This window comes from Lactuca virosa, chromosome 9 (genome assembly GCF_052849685.1).
Source record: "Lactuca virosa cultivar CGN04683 chromosome 9, Lactuca_virosa_CGN04683_v6, whole genome shotgun sequence".
In the NCBI taxonomy this organism is placed as follows: Eukaryota; Viridiplantae; Streptophyta; class Magnoliopsida; order Asterales; family Asteraceae; genus Lactuca; species Lactuca virosa.
In genome coordinates, this window is record NC_136434.1 from 155,149,935 (window position 1) to 155,176,153 (window position 26,219).

Here is a 26,219-nt window from a genome sequence, read left to right on the forward strand (position 1 = left end):
ACACGGGCTGGCATTTGTGCCTTAGACCCGTTCAATCCAGGAGGGAAACTCACTTCACACTGCAGACGATCCCTAGCTGCTGGCTGACAGATTACTGAACTGTCAATCATCGAAACAAAACCCAATTAACAATTGGGTTCCAATGCATAACCATCAATCCATTCTTGGGGTAAAAAGACCATTTTAGCCCTAGCCTAGCTTGGTCCAAGACCAAGGCCCAAACTCATACTCTGAAGGCCCAAAAGTTAAATAATCAACAAAAGCCCAACTATGGCCCAATTTTCCAAATTGGGCCCAAACCCCTTATATGGGCCGTACTCTAAAGCCCATCCAAATAATATATTCCATACACTTGTTCTCAGATGGCCGAACAAGAATCCAAACACCTAAGCCCAAAAGAAAGGCCCAACTCGAAGCCCAATCATAATTAGGGTTTTCACATGAAATGACGATTAGGGTTAAGTGTTCTTACATAACCTGTTACAGACTTAATCCATTAATTCCATCACTCCACTAGACCAATCATACAATGTGGTCGGGCGTAATTCAAAATTCCAAATCCAACGGTCCAAACGCAAGTCCCGGCAAATCCAAATTAATGGTTTCAAAGATTGGGGTTTTCTAAACCCTAGTTAGGGTTTCCAATCTAAACCCATGCCAACTAGGTCCAAAAGCTAAGTTTTAGGTTAATTAGAATCTAATAAGCCGGGCACCACCAACTACCACCTTGCGATGTGGTGGTCAACAGCGGTCTGCGGCGGCAGCCACCACCTCGTGGTGGTGGTGGTGGTTGTGTTTTTAGGCCAAAACAATACCAAAAGTACTCCAAACAATAGTCCAAATGCACCCAAATGCACGCAGCCACCGGAGATGGTGGCTAGCGGTGGCAGAATGGCGACAGTAGGTGGCAGCCACCACCTCACAGTGGTGGTGGTGGGTTTTCCGGCCAAATAATGTGCATGCTACACCACGACTACCGAAAACAACATATATACTCAAAAACACACCCACATAGCCGCCGCCTAGGTGGCAGACGTCACCGGAAAAGAAGAGAACAACATCCCAAAGGCCACCGACGACAGTAACGACGTCTCCAAAGTTGTATCCACAGAAAAGAACGAGAGAGAGAAAAGGTGGGTTGCGGGTGGACTTACCAAGTGCTTCCGGTGGCTCACGACCCATGCACAACGAACAGAACGTGTTTCCCCGGTCCTCCGTGGTTCTCCAGTTGCCCACGACGTCTCTGGCAGCAGGGGTCGCGATGGCGATGTTCGACGGTAATGTAGCGGCGGTGGTCGGTCTTGGTGATGCAAGCAGCGGCTGAGGGGACTCACCATGGTGGCAGCTGTAGAGAATACACTAGGGTTAGGGTTGGGAGATGCGATGAGAGGGAAAAGAAGTCACCGGGTTCAATCCCGTGTCCCATACAAACTCTATACAAATTTGACACTTCCAGTTCCTCCCACTCATAATCGTTTCAAAACAAATCCATTAGTTACCATTCAGCCCTCAGCATTCCATAATCCTTTCAATTTAAGTCCCAATAATTACCAAGCAGCCCCTGCCTTCAGAAATCTTTAAAAAGTGACTCCGAAAATTACACTTAACCCCCACAATTCCAAAAATTATGACATTTAACTCCCATGTCTAACATCCATAAGTTATGATGGATTTAGGGCTTCAATAAAATAATATAAAAATATCATTTACATCTCGGGGTTTAGGGCTTATTATTTATTTACTTATTTTATTTAATTTAAACGGAATGTTACAATTCTCCCCCACTTAATTTAGATTTCTTCCTCGAAATCATTCCTTATCATTCCCGCCACGCCAAAACAACATGAACAACACGACCATGACCTAGAGCATACCCCAGCCTTCCCAAGGTAACCAAAACCAACCCTCGCAGGGTTTTAAAACCCGAACATGAACGAATTCCTTGCAACATGAACACATTACTCAACCTGAAATCTAAAGTCTCGAGATGGTCTGACTCCCTGACAGACCGCCCATACTGAACCGTTGGTGAATCCATCCCATAAATTTCCCAACTAACTACTCTGCTTTTAATAACTCGAGGTTCTTAATAGAAAATAGAATCACTGACCAATTATCCCTACATATCACTTATACTTGACCAAGGCTCAGATAATTCTTCAAGTAGGAGAATCATCCCCGTAACGGTTAGACTCAGACGAGAGTTGCGCAACACGCTCAAATCATCTATTCTGATATTATCCAAAACCCGACTGCGAGTGACCTGATATCGCCTCAGAACAACAAGCTACTCCACATTCGAGTTCCAATTTAGTAATACCGCCCTAACTTATCTTGATGCTCTTACTAATGGAACCAATCCAAGACACAATCACAAGAGCCGACCTTCCATCCAAAACTAAATCCATTCATTACCCTTGAACCCTTCTATCGATGCCCTCGGCACATAGATACCCCAATCCTTAATCCACGGAAACGAAAATCCTGCACAAAACACTCGCGTTACCCGACTTGAGATCATACCCAAAAATCCAACCCGATACTCAACTTGTAATCCGAGATCCATAGATCTATACTTGCATTTTACCCAAGACCTACTTGTAACGACAACCCGTGCTAGATCGAGATACAAAGCTTCCCAAACCAAAGCTGAGACTACCAGTCTCGCACCTAGTCCCACCACCAGGTTCCCAAGAGTCCAAATAAAAAAGCTATCCAGCCTATCAACCCTTCTGCATTACACACACTGACCACTCACTGAATCCTAAAACCCATGATCCCATACCTTGACCTAACGGTCTCTACCAGGTCTCACCTGCATTGTCATAACACACGGGCCTTGCCCACGGGTCCTACCCAAACTATACCATGGAGCGTCCTTTCCAACGGGTCCCACCAATCTAGGGTTACACAGGCCCAACTCCACCTCAGACCCCAATGTTCCTCAACCCATAACGGAGAAATTCTCTGTGACAATCCTGATTGGCGTTCCCGATGCACGAACTGATTCCCCCTTTACACTCATGTCTACTACCAATGATAGTCTACCTCGAACAGGTGAATGTTACGATCCATCGCAGTCCCACAACACTTCTAACCAACCATGATTACCACCTAGGGTTTCATCACTATCCAACCATCCAAATTCCAAATGTCCTGAATCGAACCCGCATTAGTCAAGAACAGGCAGCAAGGCTCTACATGACTCTCGGTCGGGATCCATCCACAAACATGCTATGCATAACAAGGAAATGTCGATCAGCTGCCGGGAGTTCTCTGAACTCCCACTTACAAAACCTCGAACTAAACGGTCACTTGAGTCGTCTCTATTCCTTACCAGGATGCGAAACTTACAATAGTTCCACACCCGATCCAATTCCCGAAAGTTTTTATTGATTCTCCCCCGCTTGGATTTGGTGAAGCTCTTTCATCCTATAAGTCTGATGGATTCCAACCCATCAAACCTCGTATAGAGGGAATTGCCTATAACATGTGATTACCAAAACTAGAGTTTAGCTAAATCTCAATGATTGCCCAACTTTTAGAATCCGGTAGAATGCTCTTGAGACCTTAACTAATCTGATGATCCAAATCACCTCTCATGGCACCATGCCATTTCCTTGAGTTCTTATGCCTGTGACTAATAACCATAACCCTTGCCATGCACTGACGCACCTCTACTCTAATTTCTATCCTCAAGGAATCATTGAACTCTAACCGACTTTAGTCCATGCGATAATACAATTCTCTTGACACATCCAATGATCAAACTGATGGGTTTTGAGCAATACATCAATCCTATGGTGTACATGCAAACCCTAATAGCTTTAGATCTAGTTTGTCTAATGAACATGCAATTGATAATCCAAAGCCATAAACCCTAGATCTAATAAACTATAACTAAAATTAGGGTTTAGATCTTACCTTTGATTGTTATATAGCAATAAGAATCAATCCTTGGCTTCAGAAAGCTTAGTGCCTCAAGTGTTGCACCTCTAATGGAGTAACAAACACCACTAAGCAATTGGATGAAGGAGAGAAGAGAGAGGAGGCACCAAAAACGGCTGGAAACCTTAATCCAAGTGTTAGCCACGTTTTTGGTGCCCAAGGGTTCCTTTTATACTTAGGCTATTAGGGTTATCCAACAAGGAAACCCTAATTTGACTGCTTAAGCCCTAAGCAGCCCATGGACCCCTTCTGGAACATGCCTTGGACGATTTCTAATGGGCTTCCCCATAGAATTCATCCAACCTATTACTCCAAGGTGATCCATAGCCCAATTGCAATTATCCTATAATTACAATTCCAGTCCCCTAAGTTTAATTAATCTCTTTTAGCCACTAAATTAATTCTTGACTAACATTAATTAAACAATATGATTTCTCCTTTAATATATTATTCTTATAATATATTAATAAATCATAATTAAACCTTTCTCTCCTTAATTCATCCTACATATTGCTATGGTGAAGGCAACCCAAAAGGACCATGCTCATAATCGGGTCAAGTACATACCAAAATAGTTATGGACTTAGACACTAATCCAACAGTCTCCCACTTGGATAAGTCTAATAACTATTTTGCATAACTTCAAAACCTGATCAGCAGTGGTAGCTTTCAAAAGCCGTTGTCAACTCTGATCTTATCAGATACGCGTGTCCTTTAGATAAGGGATCATATATTCCTCCATTCTCAAGATATCGTATAGACACAAGACATGAATTTTAATCATTCTCTCTATACTGTTTCCCGACTTCTGATTTATGACGACTGACAACAGACTACAATTGAACAGATCAACTTAGTCCCGACTTGGCCAAGCGCTTAGGGTGTCATCACTAAATCATCGAGAGGCCCACAAATATCGATTTTATCCCACTTTGGGTAAAAGGAATGGATAAACTTCGACTCAAATGCTTGCTTGCACTTACTGATCGAATCACACACAACAATAAGTTTTATAACACTAAGTTACTGGTGCGTTTTCTTATTATCAATGCGCAACCGACCAACAAATAACAACTCACACGTCTTGGTTTCAAAAATATACAATGTTATCGTCTCACAATTACTCATGATAAAAACCATGAAGTGATTCAAGTGAGCGTGGGTTTGATCCAATACTTCAATCTTATCAAAGCACTCATGAACTCTGCAGCAAACTAGTGCTATGTCTAAACACTTTAGACAATCTGCAGACAAATTCATGACATTCTTCCTTCATACCTACTTCCAACGTATGACCGACTGTGGAGGTTTGAATAACCCAGTTATTCTGGAAGTCAAAACATGCAAAGTGAAACGCAATAATAATATTAATCCTATATGGCCCCAAAACTTTTGAGCGTAAATAAAAACACTTTTATTTAAACACCATATTGATTACTCATTATTTATTGCTTACTGTTTCAGAAAATCAACTTATTACTCGAATTATAACCACAATTGTCCCATGCTCCAAGCATGCACACTTTGGTTTCCTATGGTCCATACTCTGTGAAATGGATCAATTGAAAAACTTTTCCAATGAAACTCATTTCACAATCCCCAATCCTTATTATTAGTATAAGAATACCAAATTCTTGCCACTTTTAGAATATGTCAGATTCTAACGTTTTATGCAATGATTCTTTCGTAATGTCATAGCACAAAAGTTACCAAGACCCGGCTAATGAAATTACAAGGTATTCTATTGGAAATTGTTACAAGACAATTCAATAGACGTGAAGTCTCACATTCAAAGTACATTCCTTTGAACATCCTTCTCGCATAAACGTTTCTAATCTAGACATATTTCTTAATATCCAACTCCCATTAATGGAAACATTTCCATATTTTCCATATGACAACTCATTCTTAATAGAATCTTATCTATTCATAATAATGTCAATATAGTCCATTCAGTACTATACTTCCAACTACTCACAAGCGACAAATCCTCAGTGAACCTCAGATCGTCCTTTGATAGTTGTTTAATTATTTTAGTCAAAACCGATTCTAGTCCCTTTTTCCCTCTTAATGCCCTGGGCATTTGAAAAATTTTAGAACGGTCAAATATTATAGCATATGCAATCGATCCTATACTCGAAGCGTATTGGACACAATGCAAAATGTCTCACATAAAGATGTGATACTTTATCATCCTTCTGCCATAATATTTTATGTGCCATGTTCCCACAATTCGAACTATGAAGAGGGATGCCGTAATCATAATCGAATTTTGAGAATGCACTATGTATCCTTGACTAAATTTATTAACATTTCTCGATCTAAGCTTTAGAATTTTGAAACGAAGTATAATATTCTCTCCCTTAATTATAGCAAAACAACTTTTCAACCCTTGCAACTTTGCAAAGTGAATCTTTGTTTTCTATAATTAATATTGCTAACTTGCAATACTGAAAATAATAATCATGCTCCCACTAACACGATGATTATTACCATACAAGCATAACACTTATGATCCCACTAGCTTTGACATATATCCAGAAAACAATTGAACTTCCAGAATACAATGCTTATTGAATTCCTTAAGTTCATATTTCTAATACCTAATGCTTTGATAAGCCTTTATCTATGCTTTTTAAGCTCATACACCTTTGCCTTAGATAGCTCACATGTGTGTCTAAACAATTCAGAATTTATGTTACTAAGTCCCAAATGTTCAGACCAATTGCCAAATCTCACAATTCGAAATATGAAGAGGGATGTCGTAATCATAATCGAATTTGAGAATACAATTTTCACAATTGAAATCTTCTTAAAATCTCTCTTAGTGAAAGCATTTCCTTACAATCATTTTCATTAAGGAGGGAATCCTCATGACACTTAGATTTTAAGATGTATGTGTTCCTATCCATGTGAATTTGTCAAAACGAAGGTTTGCGACAAATCCAAAACCATATGAACTGAACTTGTTCAATCTTGATTTCTTGCCTCATGGTAACACGAGTGCCCATCATGTCTTCCAAACAACTCACCCCTACATATCAATGTACTTTCCATTGATCAAGGTGCTTTGTATTTGTGCATTCAAATGAGAACTCATAGAACTCACATTCACATTTAACTCAACTGGAATGGTACATAAACAAGATAACGTCAACACGATAGGTTATATACCTCAAGTCGTGTGCTAGTGATGATCAATTAGGTTTATTCTTGATTTGTTCTTGAAACTTTTCAAGTCCATTAAGACTCCCACTGACTCCTTGACATATGAGGTTCTCTTGTCAAAAACATTTCTTGACAAACAAATATTCAAGAGTTAGTGTAGCCTTTTAACACTTCACACAATTGGTCTTGGTTGGTCTTTGTCTTATCCAAGACATCACAACTAACCAATTTCAAATGTGCAAGAATAAGAAAACTTTTCCAAATTCCACATTTGACGAGTGTTATAAACCTACTTAAGAGTTGTCACTCAAGTCACAATCTTGGAGTATGACTCTTAAGACTTGATATTGGAACGAAGTATGATTGACTTATTGATTTAACTATTTCCATAATTCTCGATTCCTCTTCTTAGACATGCAAATGCACTAAGACTCACTTAGAGGACCAATTGAGAAATAGTTCTTAATCATTAAGACCTATCATAAAACACAATAAAAGGTACTCTCCCTTCTTCTTAGAATAGAGAAACTTTTATCTTTCTGCCTACTCGATTCTTCTTATTCGTTCTGCTATTGATTGAAACTCTTTCGATCAACTCAGAATTATACTTAATCTTATAAGTATAACCATATTTACTAAACTTTAGTAAATCATGACGAATATCTTTATGACTCTTGTGGTGGACTTGATCAACGCATAACCTAGTGTACTCGATCTCCTAGTTCTTCTCTTGACACTTTGTCAAAGATTTAGTCTAATTTCCAAATATGAAGTTTCTCATTCATCACGCAACCAAGTTGTATGATTCCAAGTTTCTGTCCAATTGAAACTTGGGCGATGAGAATCTTCCCTTATTTGGCAAATTCTCGACATTTCCACAAATAACATAATTAAGAATCAAATCCATTATTGCTAATAATAGAAACAATTAAACATCAATTTTTCATTCACACCATTGCAAGGATAAATAAATAAGACAAAATCCAAATTTATTTTATTGCGGAAAAATTTGTCCTTACAATGCAATTCAACTGAAAAACTATGCTATTACATATTTCTAATCAATCTATCCTAACTCTAGAGCAGCAGCTCAAAAATCTGATCTTCGAATCCATTCGATCGAAATCCATTTCTTCATGATCAGATTCAGCATGCTTCTTACTTAATCTTCCTCTCTTTTCTTCGATCCTGCAAAACATCAAAATGTAATCTTATCACATCATGTATCAAGAATCAAAAAATAGGAACTTACAGAGTTAGATAATGGATTTTACCTGAAGTAGAGCCATATTCCTTGACTCTCCCATCTCTTAGATCTCTCAGGTAGTTTAGGCAGCTTCGTCTCCAATGCCCCTTCTCTAGGCAATAAAAGCAAATGGACTCCTTTGGCACAGCACATGGGACAATCTCATGCTTAGTCCTTTCTGGACTTCCAATGTTGCCAGTGTCCATTGAAGTTTGGGAGTTTGATTCACCAGACAAATTTGCTGGACCAGCAAGCCAAATCATTACTGATTCAGCAGCTATAAGCAAATAGGTGAGATCAATGAGGGTCACGTCGTGGTCCATCACATAGTACTCTATAACGAACTCACTATATGATTTAGGAAGCGACTGAAGAACCCATTCAACAGCCAACTCACCTAAAATATCGACACCCAACATCCTTAACCTGTCAATGTGTGACTTTATCTCCAAGTCGTGTGCACACACAGGTTTCCCATCTTCGTGTTTACTTGCCAATAGGGCTTGAGTGAGCTTGAACTTTTCAAGTCTTTGAACTTGTGGGTTGGGGAGAATAATTGGAGGAGGTAGAGGAAGTGAAGCATGACTCTCATTTCCTTGATCGTATCTTGGAACGTCATCTTCATTTGGAAAGCTTGTTCCAATGGATTTGGGAAGACCATTGTAAGATTTAGACATCTACAAAACGGGAGAAAATTCAAGTTAGTTGATAAGAATCCTTGATGTAACACTCAAATGAAACATCAAGGCTAGGATCCAACACAATACTCTACAACCTAGAAGAGGGATGCCGTAATCTAGTTGCAGAATATTTGAAGGTAGGTAAATGACGATTCACCAATTCCCACCATGAAAAAAAATAATGAAGTTTAAGTTTTAAATGAATTGAAACTCCTAGATCTTTTGAGATTAATTAAACTTTTCAATGGCATGTTTAATCTCGATTATGCCCTTCTATTTGTGACTGGGATGCCGAGGATCACAAATAAGGTGTGAATAACCACACGAATCTACGTGATGCACTCAATGATACTATCACCTAATCAATGTGCCGGTTAACCACACACGCTCCATTGATCTATGATAAACATCGAGCCACCCTTCACTACCAATGTCAATCCTAAATTAGTGTGTCGGTTAACCACACACGCTCCACTAACGTTTGACAAGGGTACGAAGTGTAATTCCATGGATTAGCATACAATTTCACATTTTGCCTAAAGTAACTAGAATTTTGGGAATTTGTAAAAGCATGTAGTTACTTTGTACTTCATTATACTTATAATGGAAGGTTTCGTCCTATCCTACCCGTTCGGCTAACGACCCTCCACTAGTCAAGAGTGCGGTGGGTAAGAGTGGATACCCATTCAATCGCCATTTTATAGGAAATTTCCTTAAACACCCCTTATAGACCAGCTTCGTGAATGAGGCCTACTAATGGTAAGACTGACTGTTTACTCATACATATATAATATTAGACTTTTAATGTCATATATATACATAGTATAGGGTGTATTTTAAACTTTTAAAATACTAGGTGGTCTAATTTAATTAATTATACTTTTAATTTAATTAAATGTAAACCAAAAACTTTATGGATTTATTAACTCTCTTTTAATTATACACTTTAATTAATTAACAAAACCATAAGGGTGTAATTTGAACTTTTTCAAAAATACGAGGGTTTTAGAATTTAACATTTGAAAATTAAACTTTTAATCAACTTTTAAATTCCAAAACTTGAGGGCAAGTTTTGAAACTTTTCAAAACATTTGAGATTAGAATTTAAATATTTCAAAATTAACTTTTAATCAAAAATTTAAATTCCAAAACTTGAGGGCAAGTTTTAAAACTTTTCAAAACATTAGGGTTTAACTATTCAAATTTCAAAAACAAAACTTTTAAGTTCAAATTTAAACTATAAAACCTAAAGGGGAAAATTGAAACTTTTTCACAAGATAATTCAAATCTAAATTACAAATAATCAATCTTTATCTAATAAAACAAAAGATTATCTAAATTTTGACAATTGTCTTCTATTTTGGCAAGGATGATCACCATATATACATAAAATTCGGATTTTATTGATAAAAACTGTTTTGGTAATTATCCCACAGCAAAATAGGCAAGAAAATCGCAAAAACAGGCTGCCAGATCCAAGGACTCGCCGAGTCAGGGACTGGACTCGCCGAGTCGGCCTGACTCGCCGAGTTCATCCACTGACTCGCCGAGTCAGTAAGGCAGAGGGCAAAAAACTTCGTTTTTCATGCAAAAATTGATCAATCAAGCATCAAATTCACTAACAAACAGCCCTAGGCTCTAATACTACTGATGGGTTTTGAGCAATACATCAATCCTATGGTGTACATGCAAACCCTAATAGCTTTAGATCTAGTTTGTCTAATGAACATGCAATTGATAATCCAAAGCCATAAACCCTAGATCTAATAAACTATAACTGAAATTAGGGTTTAGATCTTACCTTTGATTGTTATATAGCAATAACAATCAATCCTTGGCTTCAGAAAGCTTAGTGCCTCAAGTGTTGCACCTCTAATGGAGTCACAAACACCACTAAGCAATTGGATGAAGGAGAGAAGAGAGAGGAGGCACCAAAAACGGCTGGAAACCCTAATCCAAGTGTTAGCCACGTTTTTGGTGCCCAAGGGTTCCTTATATACTTAGGCTATTAGGGTTATCCAACAAGGAAACCCTAATTTGACTGCTTAAGCCCTAAGCAGCCCATGGACCCCTTCTGGAACATGCCTTGGACGATTTCTAATGGGCTTCCCCATAGATTTCATCCAACCTATTATTCCAAGGTGATCCATAGCCCAATTGCAATTATCCTATAATTACAATTCCAGTCCCCTAAGTTTGATTAATCTCTTTTAGCCACTAAATTAATTCTCAATTAATTCTTGACTAACATTAATTAAACAATATGATTTCTCCTTTAATATATTATTCTTATAATATATTAATAAATCATAATTAAACCTTTCTCTCTGTAATTCATCCTACATATTGCTATGGTGAAGGCAACCCAAAAGGACCATGCTCATAATCGGGTCAAGTACATACCAAAATAGTTATGGACTTAGACACTAATCCAACACAAACAACTCACGTAACTGACACCATTATCTTCCTTCTACTGTTCCTTCCCCATCAACGGTAGTGCCTTGAACTCTAAAGTTCTTCCATAGGCTACTGCCGATCATAACCGACATTTGATATACCTACTGAACTCGGAGAACTATCACACTAACCCTGACCAAAGATCCTCCAAGCAACACCCGTGAATTGATCCTGCCAAGGACCAGGATAACAATGATACACAATGAACCCACTTAACAAGATAGGACCATCTGAAGATTCATCGAAGACTTCTCGTCATGAAGAAAAGCATATAACCATCCTTGATAACCCAGGCAATAACAGAGGACCAATCTGAGATATAACTTATTCAATCCCAATCAAAATTCCAAAGCAATACAAATTCCCGCTATCCACTTTGAAGAAGCAGAAGATAACATACCCGCAAACATCTAAAGGAATCATGATCATCTTTTCCTGAGATACCTCGACTGTCCTGAGGACATGGTGCAAAACTCTCTTTCGATACCAATGACAGGACTAACAATAGGATCTTCCTTCCTGAAGGATTCTAGGGATCCACAAGCTTTGGGCTTCAGATAAGTCCCAACTATCCTTCTACAATCTCGGTCTGAGAGGCCCCGAGATAATCATCCAAGGGCTCCAAAATACCTTCATTGACTAAAACCCAAGACCACTAAGTTCTGATCCGAAACTCCATAAGTAATACCCGATGAGATGAACTCCCACGACCGCGCATCGACCGACTCAGTACATGCTCCTGGACCGGAACCAAAATCTGAATCTCATTCCTAAGTGCTTCACACTATAGAGAAACAACATGCAAAGGATCTAAATATATCCACGGGTCCTCATCCCACAGGCTTCCTAGATTCTCAAAGGCTCTTCCCGATTAGAGTATGGATCTTGTGCTTTCAGTAGTATGGGCCCAATACTACCTTCCACACCCATCCATACTTTCCTCAAGAATCCTCCTGAATAATCTAAGTCACCTTCTCAAATCCATACACCAAGCACTTGCTAACTAGCACACCAAATCCCACTGAAGCAATCCCTAAGCTTTCCTAGGGTTCCCAACCTCACCCTACCATCAGCTGCTGAAGAACTCCCTATAATGCCAATCACCCACCTCATGAATACAATCACATGCAACAAAGCTTAGATAATCCTTCGAGTAACAGACTCATACCTACAACGGTTGGACTCAGACAAGAGTTGTGCAATAAAGTCAAATCCGTCACTCTAAGATTATCCAACCTTTGAGACATGGGACTTGACATATTCACTCAGTAGCTGCCTCCCATCACCTAGGAGTTCCACAAAGCACAAAGCAAGCAGCATTCGTACAGTATCACTCCAATCCATAAAATAATCACGGGCATCTAATCCCTCTGCTACAACTCATACTAGGAGTTCCCATTCCTGCTACAGATTTCCTAACGCACACAATGCACACCCAAACCAGCATTCCATGCTTCCTAGGCTACCAAGTATCACATAACATGCCAACCTATCACTGGCTAATCCGAACTAGCATGCAAGGCTACAAGCTCATACAATAGGCATACAAAGGCATCTCTCCTAGCATTCTAACATGCAAAAACCGAGTAGATTCTTATCCCTAACTAGCATGCAGTTCACAAAATCACAATTCATATCACAACATAGGCATGTATGGATAATTTGGGAGAACTTACTTGAGCTCGACTGATTGCATGCACCACACCCTTTTCTTGTTTTATAAAACTCTTTTCTTAAGTAGATACATTTATTTTTGAAAAACTTTATCAAACCCTCAGTTAGAGTTCAGACACACCCGAGAGTGTGCCCGAATCCCTCAAACCAAGGCTCAGATACCAACTTGAAACGTATATAAAATGTGGTCCCAAAAATTACATTTTCAATGATTAATAAACAATATTTGTCAATGACGTCCAAACATATTCATAAAACCACAGTATCAATTTCTGTAAAAATCAGAGTAAAACATCCAAGCCGGAAAACATATGGTGTGTGCTCTGCAATCATCCCGGGCTCTTATTTTTGAAAACCGAAGTACTTGAAACATAAATTGAAACCGTAAGCACAAAGCTTAGTGAGTTCCCCTAGTTACCACATACCATTCACATCATACAATAATGAGATACGGGCCCCGCCCACACTTGCATATCATTGAGATACGGGCCCTGCCCACACTCGCATAATGGTCCCCGCCCAAACGAGATACGAGCCTCTCCCAAAGTCGCATAACTGGCCCCGCCCACACTCGCATAACAATGAGATATGGGCCCCGCTCACACTCACATAACGGCTGCCACCCAAACAAGATACGGGCCCCGCCCACACTCGCATAACAATGAGATATGGGCTCCGCCCACACTCACATAACGGGCCCCGCCCAATGAGATACGAGCCCTTCCCACACTCGAATAATTGTGAGATATGGGCCCCGCCCACATTCACATACACAAACAAACACATACAAGTATCACACAGACAACATGTACAACAACCTACCAAACATACCAATAACCATACTCAAGTAATGATGAGATATGGGCCCCGCCCACACTCAGCTAATCATGAGATACGGGCCCACCCACACTCACATTCCTAACCAACATATACAATCTACATGGGCCGGCATTGGTGCCTTAGACCCGTTCAATCCAGGAGGGAAACTCACCTCGCACTACAGACGATCCCTAGTTGTTGGCTGACAGATTCCCGAACTGTCAATCATCGAAACAAAACCCAATTAATAATTGGGTTCCAATGCATAACCATAAATCCATATTTGGGGTAAAAAGACCATTTTACCCTAAACCTAGCTTGGTCCAAGACCAAGGCCCAAACTCACACTCTGAAGGCCCAAAAGTCGAATAACCAACCAAGGCCCAACTATGGCCCAATTTTCCAAATTGGGCCCAAACCCCTTGCATGGGCCTTACTCTAAAGCACATCCAAATAATCTAGTCCATACACTTGTTTTTAGATGGCCAAACAAGAATCTAAACACCTAATCCCAAAAGAAAGGCCTAACTCGAAGCCCAATAATAACTAGGGTTTTCACATGAAATGACTATTACGGTTAAGTGTTCTTACTTAACCCATTAAGGAGTTAATCCATTAAGTCCATCACTCCACTAGACCAATCATACAATGTGGTCAGGCGTAATAAAAAATTCCAAATCCAACGGTCCAAACGCGGGTCCCGGCAAATCCCAATTAATGGTTTCCAAGATTAGGGTTTTCTAAACCCTAATTAGGGTTTCCAATATAAACCCATGCCAATTAGGTCCAAAATCTAATTATTAGGTTAATTAGTATCTAATAAGTCGGGCACCACCCACTACCACCTTGGGCGGTGGTGGTCAACGGCGGTTTGCGACGGCAGCCACCACCTCGAGGTGGTGGTGGTGGTTGTGTTTTTAGGCCAAACCAATACCAAAAGTACTCCAAACAACAGTCCAAATGTACCCAAATGCACACAGCCACCGAAGATGGTGGCTAGCAGTGACAGTAGGTAGCAGCCACTACCTCACAGTGGTGGTGGTGGGTTTTCCGGCCAAATAACGTGCATGCTACACCATAACTACGGACAGCAACATATATACTAAAACACACACCTACACAGCCACCGCCTAGGCGGCAGACGTCGCCGGAAAAGACGAGAACAGTGGCCTAAAGGCCACCGATGACATTAACGACGTCTCCAACATCGTATCCACAGAAAAGAACGAGAGAGAGAAAATACGGGTTGCGGGTGGACTTACCTAGTGCTTCCGGTGGCTCACGACCCACGTATGATGAACACAGCATGTTTCCCCGGTCCTCGGCGGTTCTCGGATTTCCCACGACATCTCCGGCAGCAGGGGTCATGATAGCGACATTCTATGACAATGTAGTAGCGACGGTCGGACTTGATAATGCAAGCGGCGGCTGAGGGGACTCACCATGGTGGCGGCTGTAGAGAATACGCCAGGGTTAGGGTTGGGAGATGTGACGAGAGGGAAAGGAAGTCATCGGGTTCAATCATGTGTCCCATACAAACTCCATATGAATTTGAACACTTCCAGTCCTTCCCACTCATAATCTTTTCAAAACAAATCCATAAGTTACCATTCAGCCCTCAGCATTCCAAAATCCTTTCAATTTAAGTTTCAATAATTACCAAGCATCCCCTGCCTTCTGAAATATTTAAAATGTGACTCCGAAAATTACACTTAACCCCCACAATTCCAAAAACTATGACATTTAACAGTTATTATGGATTTAGGGCTTCAATAAATTAATATAAAAATATCATTTACATCTCGGGGTTTAGGGCTTATTATTTATTTACTTATTTTATTTAATTTAAAAAAAATGTTACACACTGGTAGTCCCTTGTGCTACCAGAAGGCAATAAATTAAGAACAAGTAATGTTCAGTCCATGAAGGCTAAATTAGATTTCGAATTTGTCATAAACCTTGTGTTATGGCTGTAGGTTGGAAATGATAGATTCACATGGATGGGAACACATACACCATAAAATCTAGGTGGCAAAAGATTTCACCTAATTCATGAGAATAGTTATGAGGAAACACTTTCGCTAGTAGATTTTAAAGATTGATATCATAACAGTTAGTGGTTGTGATAATTGCATTCTCAAATTCGCAATATGATTATGGCATCCCTTTTCATAGTTCGAATTGTGACAAATGGCAAGGAACTGTCTGAACGTTTAGGACTTATTGCTATAAGTTCTGAAGGGTTTAAACACACATACACATGTGTTATCTAATGAGGGTGTATAAGCTTGAGAAGTCTAGACGAAGACTTATCGAAGCATCACGTATCAGAAATTTGCATTTTAGAAACGAAGTCAAAATGTATTGATTTCTAGAAGTCCAGTTGATTTCTGGATACAGTCAAAACTAGTGGGAGCATAATTGTTAATCAAGTGGGAGCATAATTGTTATGCTAAGTATTGCAAGTTTGCAATACTAATTGTAGGATACAAAGATTTCAAATTTGCAAATTGCAAAATTTGGAATTGTTTCGCTATAGTAAAGGCTCAAGGAAGGCACTCATACTTCATTTCAAATCTAGAAGTTTAGATTGAAGGGTTTAAAAGAACTTAGTCTTGGACATATATTAATATCATGTTGAAATAATTCAACATAGCAAATTCGATATATGTAAATATTATAGCAATAGAGACTGAATAGATATTAGGTCTCTATGTAAGACATTATGAATCAAGTCTCATATGCTTCGGATATAGGATTGATTTCATATGCTATAAGATTCACTTGTTCTGACTTTTCCATATGCCTAGGGCATTGAGAGGGAAAAGGACTAGAACTGGATGTGACTAAAGTTGTTGAACGACTGTCAAGAACACTCTAAGATTTTTACCAAAGGATTGGTTGCTTGGGGACAGTCGGAAGTATAGTATTAAGTTAAACGGACCATAATGAGATAATTCTGAGTGGATGTGACTCTTGTTCAGAACTGATAGCCATATGGGAATATGAAAATGTTTCATTTATGTGAGTTGATGATTAGAATCTACATATGAGTAAGAAACTTTAATGCAAGGAAGGTATTCAAGGAGTGTACCTTGAATTTGAGACTTCGTGACCATGGAATTGTTTTAAGTAACAAAGTACCAATGGAACATTTTGTAATATCGTTGGCAAAGTATTTGTGACTTTGAAGCCTTGTCATCACAAAAGGAATATTGCATGTAAGGTTGAACTCCAACACATTTGGTAGTAACAAGAATTTGAATTGTGAAATGAGCATCATTGGATTAGTGTCCAACTGATCTGTTAACAAAGGAAGGACCATAGGCAGACATGGTATGTATGTTTATAACATGGCATGACTGATGTTTTAATTCAAGTGTTTAGTTGATTACTCGAAACATTATAATTCGAATAAAGTCTAACTAATATTGTGATTAAATAATAAGAGTCTTATTTATATTCAATAGTTTGAGATCATAGTTAATTAGGTTATTATTGTGTTTCACTTTGCATGTATTACTTCCCGAAAAATTGGACTATTCAAACATCCATAGTCGATTGTACTTTTGGAAGTAAGTAGCGAATTAAGACTGTCCTCAATCAAACATCCCGAATAATTGGATTATTCAAACATCCATCTCCTCTGGGTCCTTCCTAGGGTCCTCCTCGAGCTCCTATTCCATATCCTCTGGATCCTCGCTGGGATCCTCCTCGGGTTCACTATCATCAATCAGTATCGGCGTTCCCGTAGCCGGTGGAGTAGGGAAGTAAGGATGCCCTGGTAGGTCGTAAGGCGAGTCCACCTCATGATCGTTCTCCTATAAATAAATTTTATTGTCGTTAGTATTTATTTATGCACGGTTTTCATAGTTTTTAATTATTCACATGTAAAATTTCCATTTTATTTGTATTTTCCAATCGTTTAAATAAATCAACTAATTCACTTAGTTTCAATAGTGTGTACAATCTTACCATAATAAAACTTATTTGCGCAACTAGGTTCAGTTGTGGTATGACCTATGTACTAGAGAACCTAACTGATTATTTGACTTTTAAACTCTTGTATTATTTCCCTAAATTTTTAATTTATTTATATATTATTAATTTATACCTATCGTTTTTAAGTTTACAGGAATGATCCTGATTACAGAATCGTAGATCTAGTAAGAGAATCTACGCGTACTTCATCGTAGACTTATAGGGTAAGTCTAGTAGCAGGGGGATATAAGTTTAGGAGTACCTAGACCTATTAGAGTAAGCCTTTAGACTATAGTTATGGTCCCTAAGGAAGTACTAATTCGCTATAGTCGTTAGCTCGGATACCAATCTGTTACACCCCGACCAACAGCGGAAACGTTGGGGTTGAGACTAAACATTTTGGATCACAATCAACAACATATAATAAAATAATAGCAGGATTTATACATCATTACATTCTTCCAAAATCCGGATAAGAAGAGATACAATGTTTATTAAATCCATAAGCGTTAAACGCGGAATCTAATTTCCTGCAAAACATAAAAGAGACAAAAGGCTACAATGGAGCCGACTATTTATTTCAACGTCAAATCCTTCGTTCTCACACTAAGTGAGAGTTCTTCCGACCACTTTGAACACCTAGAGATAAATACATTTTGAAAATACGTCAACAATGATGTCGGTGAGGTTTATAGGTTTTCTTTAGACTCCGAGCGTTTTAATAATTAAAAATATTTTTCAATGACCGGTGAATTATAAACGCATATTTTTACTACTCATATGATTTATACAACAAGGATTAGTTATTCTCGTGACAATTCTATTATTTGGACCGCATCCGTTTACGGAGAATTATGTCGTAAAGAGAGGTAGTTAACAACCCAAACAATCTTAAAAATTTGGCTCAATTTAGGAGGCTTGGCTCATCCTAGACCTATACTTCTCGAGAATATAAATCTTCATTCTAACAATTTGCCTATAACCGACACTATAGGCATCCCAAGCCATACAGGCACAACAAAAGGAGGGATCGGGATCATTACTAATGTTTCAAATAGTCGTATAGTAACAACGAAAGAAACACTTGACGCCTGTTTCCTCGCCAGAAGAAGTTGTAGCTAGCAACCACAGACAGAGATTATCGACTCGCATAAATCTTTCCATACGAAATAGATCTACATCAAAGTTCTTTATGATAAATTTATGCTGTGTACATAGACATACAGTATAAGACCCCCTCGTGGATTAACGGTTATAGCGCTAGGCTTCCATTCTAGGATTTTGATCCTAATGAAAGAAAAACACCCCATCATAAAACTCCCTTTTTCACCCCTTTCGCAAAATCCTCACACAAACACACACGGGATACAAATCCATAAATTCCATGACAACATTTCATCGACCCACATATCCATCGTTTATTAGGGTCACTAACGCGAATCTTAGATTATCAAGATTTTTAAGGCTTAGTGAAATTAGTTAAATAGTGAATTTAACTTAAAATTCGAATATAGTGGCGATAATAATTTCAGTAGTTTCTTACTTCAACTGATAGGGAGGACATTCCGTTTTCGTAGTCTAATAACTCTTATATGCCGGTATTAAGCTGGTTGACCGTTTATCACCTTAACCCCTCCTTATTGTATTTTTAACTTTACTATTGTTGAAATTATATTATTTTCGTTCGTAAGTAAACTTAGTCTTAGAAAATCCATATACATTATTTATCGACAAGGTTTCGTATTATACTTTATTATATATGTACTTTTGGGTTATTTTCATACTCTAGATGCGAGTTTATAAATTATATGTATATTTTTTTTATCATTTCATTTAATTCTTTCATATTAAGACTTTATAACAATTAAGCTCAACAACCTAATATGTACAAGTTATGTGATTATACATATCATTTTAATTAATTTTACAAGATATTGGTAATACAATGTTCAACTAACAAAAATTTACTGACATTAGTTCTTAACAACACTTATATTCATACCTACAAATCTTATAACATTACTTTCATTAACCTATTCTTTCCCAACATTTGTATTTCCGCATGTATTTATATAGATGTCTAATATTTTATAATAACTCTTCTGTTTATCAAAATACTAATCACATTATTTTTAACATACTTGAGTAGTAACAATAGTTATTTGTTACATGCTTAACTATCAAGAGTTGTAATATGTAACACTAGTTATGCATGTATGTAAACTATAAAGCTATTATTCATCAATCTTATAATACAACACTTAAGCATGTATCTCCCTCCAAAACAATTGAAAAATGTAAAACGAGGCCATAAAGACTCATATTGAGCGTGTGATTCTCGAGTTTAGACGGAGGTTTCGGTGAGGTTCTTACTTCGTTCAAGACCCGGTTGTTTCACCTTTCAACAAGCAAATCTCATTTTAGTTTATTTAACCTAAAAAGAATACACAAAACAACAACATTTTTCAGATTTTAAAATGCATGAAAAAGGCTCACCAAACAGCCCGGTGGCTGACGGAAATGGGGTGGCCGAAGGTTGCGCCGACAGCCTTCTCACCTCCTTTTCTTCCTGTTTTAACAAGCAATCAGCAAGGAGGGGAACAAGTGGCAGCAAATTCGATCACATGGAAGTGCTTGGGTTGCCTCGAAAAGTTGTTAAACAGGGAAGGAACTTCGAGAGACTGCTGCCTCTTTTCTTTCCGGAAAACTGTCAGCAAACACCTCTGGTGGAGGTGTTCTTGGTGGTCTTCGAACTTAGGACAGAAAAGGGTAGACAGGAAGGAGGTTTGAGGGTGTTTTGGGGGTTCCGTTTTCAGCCTTAGATAGTCCTTTTATAGCTCCAAACTTGGCCTCCTTCAAGTGGGTGTACTTTAGTTTATTTTTAGAAGTTATAGCCTTACTCTTTGTAATCATTGTGGTACTTCTAGTGCAAGGATTTTAATGTGTTGGAGAGGAGAAAAAGAGAAGAAAACGTGGATGTATGGGTTAGGGTGTAAAAGGCTCCATCTACCTTGTACTTCAAAGTGAAACTTGAAAGCAACCTCCTTTAATGAATGGTACATACTACATAATGGGAAGATGAGATTTGGTGGTTGGAGGGCCTTAATCATGTAAGAAGGAGGAGGGTAGACTCTTAGGAGTTGACTTTGGGCTCTAATACTAGTTCTAGATGTATTTGGAGGTAATGTAGGTACAAGTCCTTAAATGAAGTATAGTATGTCTAAAATGGACTTTTGTGTATTCATGGTGCTAAATTTCGATATTTCTGACCGTATATACACATACATATATTTCATACTTCATTTAGTTTATATGAACTTTCCATATGATGATTAGGTCCATTTATAGTTTATTATTACATATACTACATGTATAGACTTATAAATCAATTTCTTCACTACATAAACATGTATGTACGTATTTTACTGACTTTACTTGCGTATATTTAGTCATATACGAATGGTAATGTATATAAAACATTCATTAATATTAAAATATACATTTATATTTGTAAAAATATTGTGCATTAGGTCTTTCCTTAACATTGGTTACGGTCATTGTTCGACGGACGTCAACCTATTTTTTACCGTTGTTAAAAAAATAATGAATTATGTTTTTATGTCTAAATATGATGGGTTTTGAGCACTACATCAATCCTATGGTGTACATGCAAACCCTAAAGCTTTTGGATCTAGTTTGTCTAATGAACATGCAATAATCATCCAAAGCTCATAAACCCTAGATTTAGCATACATAGAAATCAAAATCTATATTAAACTAGTTTAAATAACACCTTTCAATGGTTACAAGAATTCTTTGATATTCAAGAAGCTTAGTGTCACAAGTGTCACACCTCTAATGGCTCACAAACACCAAGAGCAAGAGAATGACTTAGGAGAGGGAGGAGGAGGCACCAAAAACGTCTAGGGTTCTCTTAGAAGTGTTAGCCACGTTTTTGGGGCCTTAGGAGTTCCTTATATAGGTAGGCTATTAGGGTTTTCAACTAAGAAACCCTAATTTGACTGCTTAGGCCCTAAGCAGCTCATGGACTCCTTCTAGAACACCCCTTGGACGAATTCCTTATGGGTTTCCCATAGAATTCGTCCAACCTATGTTCCAAGGTGATCCATAGCCCAATTGCAATTATCTTATAATTACAATTCCAGTCCCCTAAGTTTAATTAATCTCCTTTAGCCACAAAATTAATTCTTGACTAATATTAATTAAACAATATGATTTATCCTTTAATATATTATTCTTATAATATATTAATAAATCAAAATAACCTCTCTCTTCATAAATCATCCTATCAAGTTGCTTTGGTGAAGGCAACCCAAAAGGACCATGCATAACCGGTTCAAGTACATACCAAATATAGTTACAGGCTTAGACACTAATCCAACAGTCTCCTACTTGGATAAGTCTAGTAACTATAGTGCATGTACAACCCGATTAGCAATCGTAGCTTCTCAAAGACGTTGTCGAACACTGATCTTATCAGTAACCTGTCCTTTAGATAAGGGATAATATATTCCTTCATTCTAGATATCGTATGAACTGAGACATGGATTTAAATCATACTCTCTGTTCATGTGTTGTTTCCCGATTTCCGATTTATGACGACTGACAACATACTACAATTGAATACATCAACTTAGTCCCAGCTTGGCCAAGCGCTTAGGGTGTCATCACTAAATCATCGAGGGGCCACAGATATCACTTTTATCCACTTTGGATAAAAGGAGCGGATAATCTTCGACTCAAATGCTTGCTTGTACCTACTCATCAAATCACACACAATAATATGTTTTATAACACCAAGTTACTGGTGTGTTTACATATTATCAATGTGCAACCGACTTGCAAAATACAACTCACACATCTCGGTTTCAAGAATATATAATATTATCGTCTCACTAATCACCCGTGATAAAATCCATGAAGTGATTCAAGTGAGCGTGGGTTTAATCCAATACTCTAATATTATAGCAGTACTCATGAACTTTGTAGCAAACTTGTGCTATGTCTAAACACTTTAGACAATCTACAGACGGATTCATGACAGTCTTCTTTCATACCTACTTCCAAAGTATGATCGACTGTGGATGGTTTGAATAACCTAGTTATTCTGGAAGTCAAAACATGCAAAGTGAAACACAAGAATCATCGAAGCCAATATGGCCCCAAAATTTTGAGTATAAATAAAACTCCTTTTATTTAATCACCATATTGATTACACATTATTCATTGTATAATGTTTCGGGTAATCAACTTATTACTTGAATTATAACAACAGTTGTCCCATGCCCCAAGCATGCATACTTTGTTTACCTATGGTCCTTACTTTGTGAAATAGATCAATTGAAAACATTTCCAATGAAACTCATTTCACAATTCCTAATCCTTATCGTTGATGTAAGATCATAAAGTTCTCGCCACTACTAGTATATGTTAGATTCTAACATTTTATGCATTGATCCTTTTGTAATGTCATAGAGCCAAAGTCACCAAGACTTTGCCAATGAAATTACAAATTTAGCTATTGGAGATTGTTACAAGACAATTCCATAGATGCGAAGTATCACATTCAAAGTACATTTCTTTGAACATCCATCTTGCATAAAAGTTTCTAATCTAGACATAGATTCTTAATGTCCAACTCCCAATTTGGAAACATTTCCATATTTGTCATATGACAAATCATTATTAATAAAATCTTATCTATTGATAATAGTGTCAACATAGTCTATCCATTACTATACTTCCAACTGCCCACAAGTGACCAATCCTCAGCGAACCTTAGATTGTCCTTGACAGTTGTTTAACTATTTTAGTCAATTCCGCGTCTAGTCCTTTTCCCTCTTAATGCCCTAGGCATTTGGAAAATTTTAGAACGGTCAAATATTACAGCAAATGCCATCGATCCTATACCCGAAGCGTATGGGACACGATTCATAAAGAAAAACATGATACTTTACCGGTTTCTTGCTATAATATTGCTATATATAAAATTCCCTTATGTTGAATCATTTCAACATAACATTTATATATGTCCTATGACTAAAGTCGATTAAAATTTCTCGATCTAAGCTTTTAGATTTCGAAATGAAGTATAATATTCTCTCCCTTAACTATAGCAAAACAACCTTTCAACCCTTGCGACTTTGCAAAGTAAAACTCTTGTTTTCTATAATTAATATTGCTAACTTGCAATACTTACCATAATAATCATGCTCCCACTAACATGATGATTATTTCCTTTACCAGCATAACACTTATGCTCCCACTAGCTTTGACATGTATTCAGAAAACAACTGAACTTCCAGAAAACAATGCTTATTGAATTTCTTAAGTTCATATTTCTAATACTAAATGCTTTGATAAGCCTTTATCAAAACTTCTTAAACTCATACACCTTTCCTTAAATAGCTCACATGTGTATCTAAACTAATTCAAAACTTATATCAATAAGTCCCAAATGTTCAGACCAATTGCCAAATCTCACAATTCAAACTATCAAAAGGGATGTCGTAATCATAATCGAATTTAAGAATACAATTTTCACAACTGCCATTTTCTTAAAATCTTTCTTAGTGAAAGCGTTTCCTCACAATAATTTTCATGAACGGAAAGAAACCTTATGACACTTAGATTTTATGATGTATGTGTTCCTATCCATGTGAATTTGTCATGACTATAATCATAAGACAATGTTTCTGACAAATGCAAACTCATATGGATTGAACCTTATTAATTTCTTAATTTCTAGCCTCATGGCAGCATGGGTGCTCAGCATTGCTTCCAAGTTGTTCAGCAGCTCACCCATACTAGCCAATGTACTTTCATTGAACAGGGTGCTTTGCCTTATGCAATCAAATGAGAACTCATAGAACTCACATGCATAATTAACTCAACTGGAACGGCATAGAAACAAGAATATGTCAACCACGATAGGTTACAAACCTCAAGTCGTGTGCTAGTGATTAACAATAGGTTTACTCTTTATTAGTTCTTGAAACTATTCAAGACCATTGAGACTCCCACTGACCTCTTGACATATAAGATTCTTTTGTCAAGAAACATTCCTTGACAAAACAAAAATTCAAGAGTTTGTGTGAAATCCTATCAAGACTAACACTTCACTCAATTGGTTCTGGTTGGTCTTTGTCTTCTTCAAGACATCACAACTTATCAATTTCAAATGTGCAGGAATAAGGAAACTTTCTCTATTCCACATTTGATAAGTGTTACAAACCTACTTAAGACGTGTCACTCAATGTCACAATCTTAACTCTAAGACTCGATACTGGAACGAAGTATGATTGTCCTCTTGATTTAACCATTTCAACAATTCCCGATTGCTCTTCTTAGCTATACAAGTGCACTAAGACTTACTTAGAGGATCAATTGAGATATGGTTTCATAATCATTAAGACGATCATAAAACATGATACAAAAGTACTCTCCCTTCTTCTCAGAATGAAGAAACTTTTATCTTTCTGCCTAATTGATTCTTATTTTTCGTTCTGCCATACATTGAGACTTTTTCAATGATGCAGAATTATACTTAAACTTGTAAGCATAATCACATTTACCAAGATTTTGGTAAATCATGATGAATAATCTTATAGTTCTTTGTGGTGGACTTGACCAGTGCACAACATTGTGAACTCGATCTCCTAGTCCTTCACTTGACTCTTTGTCAGGGAATTAGTCTTAAATTTTCAAATATGAAGTTTCTCATTCATCACACAAACCAAGTTGTATGATTCCAAGTTTCTATCCAATTGAAACTTGGGCGATGAGAATCTTTCCTTATTTGGCAAATTCTCGATACTACCATAAATAACATAATAAGAATCATATCCATTTCATCATTGCTAACAATAGAAACATTCAAACACCAATTTTCACAAAAGCCATTGCAAGGAACCATAAATAAGACAAAATCAAAATTTATTTTTATTTATAAAATGCAGAAAAATCTTGTCCTTACAATGCGATTACAAATGAAAACTATGTAAATATTCCTTAGCAATCTATCCTAACTCTAAAGTAGCAGCTCAAAAAATCTGATCTTCGAATCCATACGATCGAAATCCATTTCTTCATGATCAGATTCAGCTCGCTTCTTTCCTTTAAGCTTCCTCTTTTCTTCGATCATACAAAACATCAAAATGTAATCTTATCACATTACGTATTAAGAATCTACAAACATGAACTTAATAGAGTTAGATAGTGGA